General features: G+C 43.5%; 1 pseudogene; it reads right to left on the minus strand.

Annotated features, from left to right (window-relative positions):
* Window positions 1-703: 703 nt before the first annotated feature.
* Window positions 704-8,687, minus strand: LOC136398294 (glyceraldehyde-3-phosphate dehydrogenase-like; annotated as a pseudogene).
* Between the last annotated feature and the right edge of the window lie 338 nt (window positions 8,688-9,025).

Consider the following 9,025-nt stretch of genomic DNA (forward strand, 5'->3'; position numbering starts at 1 on the left):
ACAAGCTTGTAGCTGCAAAATAGTCATGGGAATGTAAAATACAGCATAAAAATACAATCAGCCTGATCTGTGGTGGCGCAGTGGATAAAGCGTCGACCTGGAAATGCTGAGGTTGCCGGTTCGAAACCCTGAGCTTGCCTGGTCAAGGCACATATGGGAGTTGATGCTTCCAGCTCCTCCCCCCTTCTCTCTCTGTTTCTCCTCTCTCTCTCTCTCTCTCTCTCTCTCTGTCTCTCCTCTCTCTCTCTCTCTTTCTCTGTCTCTCTCTCTCCTCTCTAAAAAATGAATAAATAAAAAAAGAAAAAGAAAAATACAATCAATAATATTGTAAAAACTATTATGGTGCTAGATGGGTGCTGGATTTATTGGAGTGATCACTTAATAAGTTATATAAATGTCTGGTCACTGGGTTGTACACCTGAAATTAATACATCAATTAAAATTAAAAAGTAAATAATTAAAAAAAATAAAGACAAAACAAGAAAACAGGTGGTCACTTGTTCATTTTATTTATATTTATTTATTTTTTGGCTGGGTACAGTAAATTTATTGATGGTGCCTAACAATATAGGGACCCTTAAGCCCCTCCCCTTCTTTAGGGGGTCTGTGATGGAAACTGTGATGGTCAGGAGATTCTCAGTGGGTTGGAGGATCAATTTGGGGCAAGGATTCCCCAGCAGCTGAGAGCCTCTTTTCCTCTTACTCATAGTGATGGTCCAGGGGGCTCTAATTTCTTAGAGGTCATGTGGACCACAAGGTTTACCACCTTGTTGCTTTAGCCAAATTCATTGTTCTATCACAAAATGAGTTTGACAAAGTGTTTATTGAGGGCAATGCCAGCCCCAACATCGAAGGTGGAGGAGTGGGTGTCACTGCTAAAGTTGCAAGAGAAAACCTGATCATCTCTGTATCCCAGAATGCCCTTGAGGGAGCCCTCTGATGATTGTTTTAGTACCTCCTTAATGTTATTGTGTTTAGTAGCTTTCTCCAGGTGGCAGGTCAAATCCACAACCAACACACTTAAGGTGGGGACAGGAAAGGCCATGTCAGTGAGCTTCCCATTCAGGTTATGTATGACCTGGCTCAGAGCCTTGGCAGCACCAGTAGAAGCAGGGATGATGTTCTGGGCAGCACCTCAGCCATCATGCCACAGCTTCCCAGAGGGGTTGTCCACAGTCTTCTGGGTGGCAGTGATGGCATGGACTGTGGTCATGAGTCCTTATGGGATGCCAAAGTTGTCATGGATGACCTTAGTCATAGAGACCAAACAGTTTGTGGCACAGAAAGCATTGATGACAATCTTTAAGGAGTTTTCAACCTTGTCAAAGTTCACATCCATCACAAACATGGAGGCATCTGCAGAAGAGGCAGAGTTGATTGTAAGGTATTTTCCGCTGAGAAAGAAAGAAGGTCGTAGCCACCAAGTGTGGACTAACAAAAGCTTTATTTAGAGCGCATCCAGGGCAAAGTTCTCCGATTCACAAGACAGGGGCCAGAGAAGTCGTGCAGCCTCCCCCATCCAGGGTAACTTATAGCATCGGTATGGTGATGGTGGGTTGATATGACAGGGCAAAATTTCTTCGGCTGACAGTAGTTTTTCTTCAAAGTGCTCCTGGGTCGTTTCTGTTGGCGAGCATGGGTGTGGGTGGTTCTAGCCAAAGTCCCTGGACCTGGTTCCTCATGTGACCTTCTCCCATTGCCAACGTACCTCACATTCCGACCTTTTATGTTAGATAGGGTCGCCACTGTTTGCTTGGCTACTTCCTGCTGGTTAGGGGCATTGTGGGGAAGGGAGGTCGGAAAGTGGTGGCTCTGAGGGAAGTCACATATATGGGTGTAGGAGTATCTGGTTGACTGTGACTAGAGAAACCTCGCTGATGCGGCCCTGTAAGAATCTAAGAAAAAGAGGAGTAAACATGAGCAATATGTTGATAATTAGAAGAGGACTTAGGATTGGGGCAGCCCAGGTGAGGATGGGTGACTGCCATCAGGAGTTAAGTGGGTTGTAAGAAGAGAGATCCTTGTGCAGTTTTTCTTGCAGATGGTTGAGGACATTGATGTTTTCTTCCATTAGGACAGTCTCATTGATACAGTAATAGTATTGCTCTCTGCTTTAATTCTCTCTGGCAGCAGGTTCCCGGTGGGAGGGACAGGAGTAACAGGAGGATCTGCAGGGCCCAACATTTGGTGAGCCAGAGACGGGTGGGGCTCAGTGGTTCTGACTGCCAGCGGTCTGTATGGGGTCCTGTCCACCTACACTGAAGGAAGCCGAGCTGGAGTTCCTTCAGAAGAACCCTGTTTCCTGGCTGGAGGGGGACTGCTGGGTGCGCTTCATATGGACTCCCTATGGGAGGAAGGGTCCCGTCCGCGTGTTCCCTGAGAAGATGGTGGAGTAAAGATAGAAAGGGGAGGTATGTGGCAAGAGGAGGGGGTTGACAGGTAAGTTGTGATTGATTAAAAGTGTTCTACCATAAACCAGCTCAAAGGGGCTGAGTCTAGTGGGGTTTCGTGGGGTTGCTCTGATTCTGGTGAGTGCCAGGGGGACAAGGTTTGGCCAGGAGAGTCTGGTCTTGATGGGAAGTTTAGTTAGTTGACCCTTCAGGATGCCATGGGCCCTTTCCACCTTCCACACAATTGAGGGTGATAGGGTATGTGGAGTCTCCAGGTAATGTTGAGAGAAGTGGCAACATGCTGAACTATTTGGGCAGTGAAAGCCGGGTTATTTTCTGACTGGATGGTAGTCGGCAGTCCAAACCGTGGGATGATGTTTTCAACGAGAATGGAGGCAACGGTCTCTGCCATTTCTCGAGAGGTGGGAAAGGCTTCTATCCACCCTGGAAAGATATCAAGCAAAGTTAAGAGATAACGGAGTTTTTTGTGAGGGGGTATAAGATGAAGTCAATTTGCCAATCTTGGCCTGATAAGTGCCCCTCAGTTGATGAGTGGGGAAGCGGGGGTGGAGCCCCCCTGTTTTGGTGCCCTGGACAGTGGATGAAGTCCACTATTTCAGGGGAGTAGACTCCTGCATTATTGGGGTGAGGGTTTGAGCCTCACCTTTGTTAGTTCTTAAGCCTTCTCCTGATGGCCCCTCTTCAGCTGTGCCTGTCTTAGGTTGTCCCTGCTTTCAGGAATCTTAGCCATCTTTGGCTATCAAGCCATCTTAAAGGCCAAACAGAGTTATGTGATTGAGAAAGGAGCAACGTCTTTTCCAAAATGCTTAGTTTTATTTATTTATCCATTCTTAGCAGCTGATGATGCTATCTTACAATAATTTTTTTTCCCTAATTCTAGAGCTGATTGCTATGCAAAGGCTAAGCTGACTGTTTCCATATCTTCTTTGATTCTGGCTAACAAAAATTGGTGGAAAGTGTCCACAATTTCCTAACTTGCTTGGGTGTTAGAATCTCACTTAAGTTAGGAAACCAGAAACATTTTCTTGGGGTGGTCTCGATTGCCTTAAGTGTGGCAGCATATGTAGAATACAGATTCGAACAGTCCTGTTAGGACTTGAGGCTTTCCTGATAAAGGAAATTCTGAGTTTTCTAATTCTATAAGTTATTTGGGTAAAAAGGATTTAAATTTTTTACTAATATTTAGACCAAGATTTCAACATCACAGGGCTATGAAATAGCAAATAAAAAGGAAAATTGAAAAAAAAAGAAAAGGAAAAAAAAGGAAAATTGACAAAAGGTTCTTGAAATAACAAATACATTTTTAACATGGAATATACATTTTACACAAGGGGTTCTTGGTACAAAAAGGAAGTCCTTGGATTTAGCAGACTTTATAACTCTATATGACTTATCATTAGTACAATTTTAGTACAATTTACAATAAGAGGATTGTAAACTACTATCTCCTCAATGAACCACTGATTTACTGAGAAAAATAAGGAATGATAAAAATGCACTCACTATTTCATAACTTCCCAGCTGGCAAAAAGATGCTAATCCTGTTCTTGGCCCACAGTGCTTTACACTATTAAGTCAATATAAGGGAATCAATCAGGGTGTCTAGGATTTCAGGTGACAGAGGGGGAGCAGGTGCTGGGAGCCGTGAGAGGAGCCAGCCTCTTTTATTTTTTTTTATTTTTTCCACCACTTTTCGTGCCGCCACTAGCAAAACAATGGTCCTTCCCAAGCAGAAACGCAATCCAGTCCACCTCCTACAACCAACTGTCTTGCTCCCAGCAGCTGCCTAGTGCCATTTGTCACAACAAAAGCAGCAAACAAACAAACAAAAAAACAAATTTCACAAATTGACCTTCCCAACAGTGGGCTACTCTAGAACATATGAGGTTTTCAATTTTCTTGGGGACACAGCAATTCCACAATTCCCAGAGAACCCACTGTTACAATTTTCCACCATATGGTTAAAAGAGTGGCTCTCCCCCATGAACCCCATATCTCCTATGTAAGACAACAACCACGCCACACGAAGGAACTGGGGAAGGGTAGGAGAAACTTGGAGGGGATCCAACACCCGCCTCAGCCCTGTCAGTCCTCAAGGTTCAGAACCTCAGAACTTTCTTTGGCTTTTGCCCTCTGGTTTTAAGCCAGAAATGTCCGATTTTTGCATGCAAGAACTTAATTCAGGCCTTAAAAACAGACACATTTAGACATTAAACAAAGAGTTCACATACAATTATACAAATTAAGAAATTTAAATGAGTGCACTTTACTTATTTCGTTTAAAATTTCACCAGAGATTTTCCTGACAAACAAAGAGAACTTACAAAACAGACCATTTACTATTTACCTCTACACTTGACTTTTAGGAACACAGTTCAACAGACAAAGGAAGTGGTTCCCCATCTGGGCCTCTCAGGTGCTCGCCCAGCCATGTCCCTGGAACTTGGGCTCAGACACCAGAGATCCTCACTCACACACCAATAACTCAGGGGTTTTAGACAGAAACATTAAAAACAAAGAATGAGATCTTATTTTTCTCTCTCTCATGCTGCATACCCCTCACTCAAAGTCAAATCGTCCTCCGTCACCTTCTATCTGGTTTTCTTTGTGCCCCTCCCCTCCCCCCACTCCCTCCCTCTCCTTGCTCGCCCCTCCCCACCCCTTCCCTGTTACCATCACATTCTTGTCCATGTCTCTGAGTCTAATTTTTATGTCCCATGTATGCATGGGTTCATATAGTTCTTAGTTTTTTCTAATTTACTTATTTCACTCTGTATAATGTTATGAAGGTCCATCCATGTTATTGTAAATGATCTGATGTCATCATTTCTTATAGCTGAGTAGTATTCCATAGTATATATGTACCAAAGCTTTTTAATCAATTCGTCCTCTGATGGACACTTGGGCTGTTTCCAGATCTTTGCTATTGTGAACAATGCTGCTATAAACATGGGGTGCATTTCTCCTTCTGGAACCGTTCTATGGTGTCCTTGGGGTATATTCCTAAAAGTGGGATGGCTGGGTCAAAAGGCAGTTCGATTTTCAATTTTTTGAGGAATCTCCATAGATTCCTCCACAGAGGCTGCACCAGTCTGCATTCCCACCAGCAGTGCAGGAGGGTTCCCTTTCCTCCACATCCTCGCCAGCACTTATTCTGTGTTGTTTTGTTGATGAGCGCCATTCTGACTGGTGTGAGGTGATATCTCATTGTGGTTTTAATTTGCATTTCTCTAATGACTAGTGATGTTGAGCATTTTTTCATATGCCTATTGGCCATCTGTATGTCCTCTTTGGAGAAGTGTCTATTCATTTCTTTTTCCCATTTTTTGATTGGATTGTTTGTCTTTCTGGTGTTGAGATTTACAAGTTCTTTATAAATTTTGGTTATAAACCCTTTATCAGACATACTGTCAAATATGTTCTCCCATTGTGTAGTTTGTCTTTTTATTCTGTTCTTATTGTCTTTAGCTGTGCAAAAGCTTTTTAGTTTGATATAGTCCCATTTGTTTATCCTGTCTTTTATTCCCCTTGCCCTTGGAGATAAATCAGCAAATATATCGCTGCAAGAGATGTCAGAGAGCTTACTGCCTATGTTTTCTTCTAAGATGCTTATGGTTTCACACCTTACATTTAAGTCTTTTATCCATTTTGAGTTTATTTTTGTGAACGTTGTAAGTTGGTGGTCTAGTTTCATTTTTTTGCAGGTTGCTGTCCAATTTTCCCAACACCATTTGTTGAAAAGGCTGTCTTTACTCTATTGTATTTCCTTACTTCCTTTGTCAAATATCAGTTGTCCATAGAGCTGTGGGTTTATTTCTGGGTTTTCCGTTCTGTTCCATTGATCTATTTGCCTGTTCTTAATGCAGTACCAGGCTGTTTTGAGTACAATGGCCTTGTAGTATAGCTTGATATCAGGAGGTGTGATACCTCCCCCTTTATTCTTCTTTTTTAAGATTGCTGAGGCTATTCATGTTCTCTTTTGGTTCCATATAAATTTATGGCATATGTGATCTATATCTTTAAAGTATGTCATTGGTATTTTAATTGGTATTGCATTGAATTTATAAATTACTTTGGGTAATATAGACATTTTAATGATGTTTATTCTTCCTAACCATGAGCATGGTGTATGCTTCTACTTGTTTGTATCTTCTTTGATTTCTTTTATCAATGTTTTATAATTTTCTGAGTACAAGTCTTTAGTCTCCTTGGTTAAATGTACTCCTATGTACTTTATTGTTTTGGTTGTAATAGTGAAGGGGATTGTTTCCTTAATTTCTCTTTCTGACTGTTCATGTTGGTGTATAAAATGCCTCTGATTTTTGAGAAGAATGAGATCTTGATAAATACAACGTGTCCTTGGAAGTCTGAGGCAGGACTGATTAACTCAGTCCCTACTCAGGTCTTTCCTGAGAGCACCACCAAATGCCCCCACTCAATAGTTCCAAATTGACTAAACCCAAACAGAATTTAACAAAGCATGAGATCTGCCTCACCTACCTCCGGAGGTCAGAATTATATACTCCTCGATTTCTGCCGAATTGTCGAATTTTGGAACCAGAGGTATGTGCTGAAGAATTTTCCGAACCTCACAGGGAAACGGGAACCCTGGAACATCTCAGGTGGCGCCTCTCCTTGAAATCCCAGCGGGGTCAGGCAACCATCTGGAAAGACAACCCATTTGGGTGTCTCTAGCCGGTGACGTGGAACACCGGCATTCCGGATGAGCCCCCAAAATGTTGTAAAGTAGCATCCTTGGGTTTATGCAGAGAAATCAAGACAGGATACAGAAAACATTTTACGAAGAGATTTGGATGGGATGTGCAGTAATGGCACCACACAAGGGGAAGGAAAAGAAGGAAAAGAAGAGAGTTTCTCAAGGGGGTCGGCAAAGGAGGAAAGATCAGGAGTGGAGGGTTTAGCTGAGGTTTCTATGGCTAAAAGGACCTGAGCTGTAGAGCAGGCAGCACAGAGATTAGGACAGGAGTGCAAATACTAGAAGCTCTGAATGTAAGGGATCTCCAACCATTTCCCAGTTCTCTAGCAATAGTTCCATAAATTGGTAAGAGTGTTAAAACTGAAAGTCCCTTCAGGAGGCCACCTGGTTCGATTATCCAGTGGGTATTGTTGCCTGGCCACATTGGAGAAGAAGATCAGTTTCTTCTTTTTTAGGGAGGGATCAATGTTTGAGATATTCACATAAGGCACCTCAGGGGTGTTTTTGAGCCAGATTTAGATACCTGTGCCCCCATGACTAAACTCAGCCTCGGAGTAATCAGAGATGAGAATTGGCATCCTGCAACTCAATCTCTGGCCACCAGATAGTCAGGTAGAGTGGAAGTGTCCAGGACATCTCCACAAGCACACACACGCTCGGATTGGATAGGAAGTCCCTGATGCAGCTCTGATTATGGACAGGGAGTCTGAGAGTCAGAATGAACTGACAGGAGGCCGGAGGCAGGGTACTTACTGAACTGTGTGCCAAAGTATGTGGGAGGTCAGAGGTCCTCTTCTTCCTTGGAAGGGAAGGGAGAGGAGCGGCCCCCATGGCCTTCAAGCTCCACCCGGGTTTTGGCACAAAATGTAAGGTATTTTCCACCGATGAAGAAAAAAGGGTGTAGCCACCAAGTGTAGACTAGCAAAAGCTTTAATTAGAGTGCATCCCGGGTGAGGTTCTCTGGTCCACAAAACGGGCCAGAGGAGTCACACAGCTTCCCTTACCTGGGGGTAATTTATAGCATTGGTGTGGTGGTGGCAGGTTGATATGACATGGCGAAATTTCATTGTCTGACAGACAGTTGTTCTTCTTCCAAGTGCTCCTGGGTGGTTTCTTTTGGCAGGCATGGGTGTGGGTGGTTCCAGTCAAGTTTCCGGACCTGGTTCCTCATGTGGCCTCCTTCCTTGATTGCCAACAGACCTTACAATGATGACCTTCCTGGCTCCACTCTTCAAGTGACCCCAGCCTTCCCCAAGGTGGTGAAGACACAGGGGACTCCTCAGCATAATCAGCACCAGCACCACCTCATTTGATGTTGGTGGGATCTCTGTCCTGGAAGACAGCGATGGACTTTCCGTTGATGACAAGCTCCCTCTTCTCAACCTTGACTGTGCCTTTGAAGTTGCCACGAATAGAATCATACTGAACATGTAGACCATGTATGTGAGGTCAATGAAGGGATCACTGATGTTGGCAATATTCACTTTGCCAGAGTTAAAAGCAGCCTTGGTGACCAGGAGCTCAATATGGCCAAATCCATTCACTCTGGCCTTCACCATTGTTTCTCGGCGTTGTGGCTGGTACTACACAGGAAGAAGTGGCTGTCTGTCAAACAGGATGAACAGAGAGCCAAGAATCACCCTTCCAGAGAGCTGCAGGGGCTGTGGTGTCCCGGGGAGAGTCCCAGGTTGAGGCTGCTGATTATGGTGCTGAAGCTGAGATGACAAAGAAGGAGAACTGGGGAACTCTGTGCTTGTGATACACATGATTATTTGTACAAAATCATTCTATTCTTGTTTCTTATCACCGTTTTAAAATTATTTAATGCGTGTGTTGTTGGAAGATCACATTATAATGCTGTAAGGTAACAGAATATTCAGTGAAATGGATTCGTTGA

This window comes from Saccopteryx leptura, chromosome 3, assembly GCF_036850995.1.
Source record: "Saccopteryx leptura isolate mSacLep1 chromosome 3, mSacLep1_pri_phased_curated, whole genome shotgun sequence".
NCBI classification, from domain to species: Eukaryota; Metazoa; Chordata; class Mammalia; order Chiroptera; family Emballonuridae; genus Saccopteryx; species Saccopteryx leptura.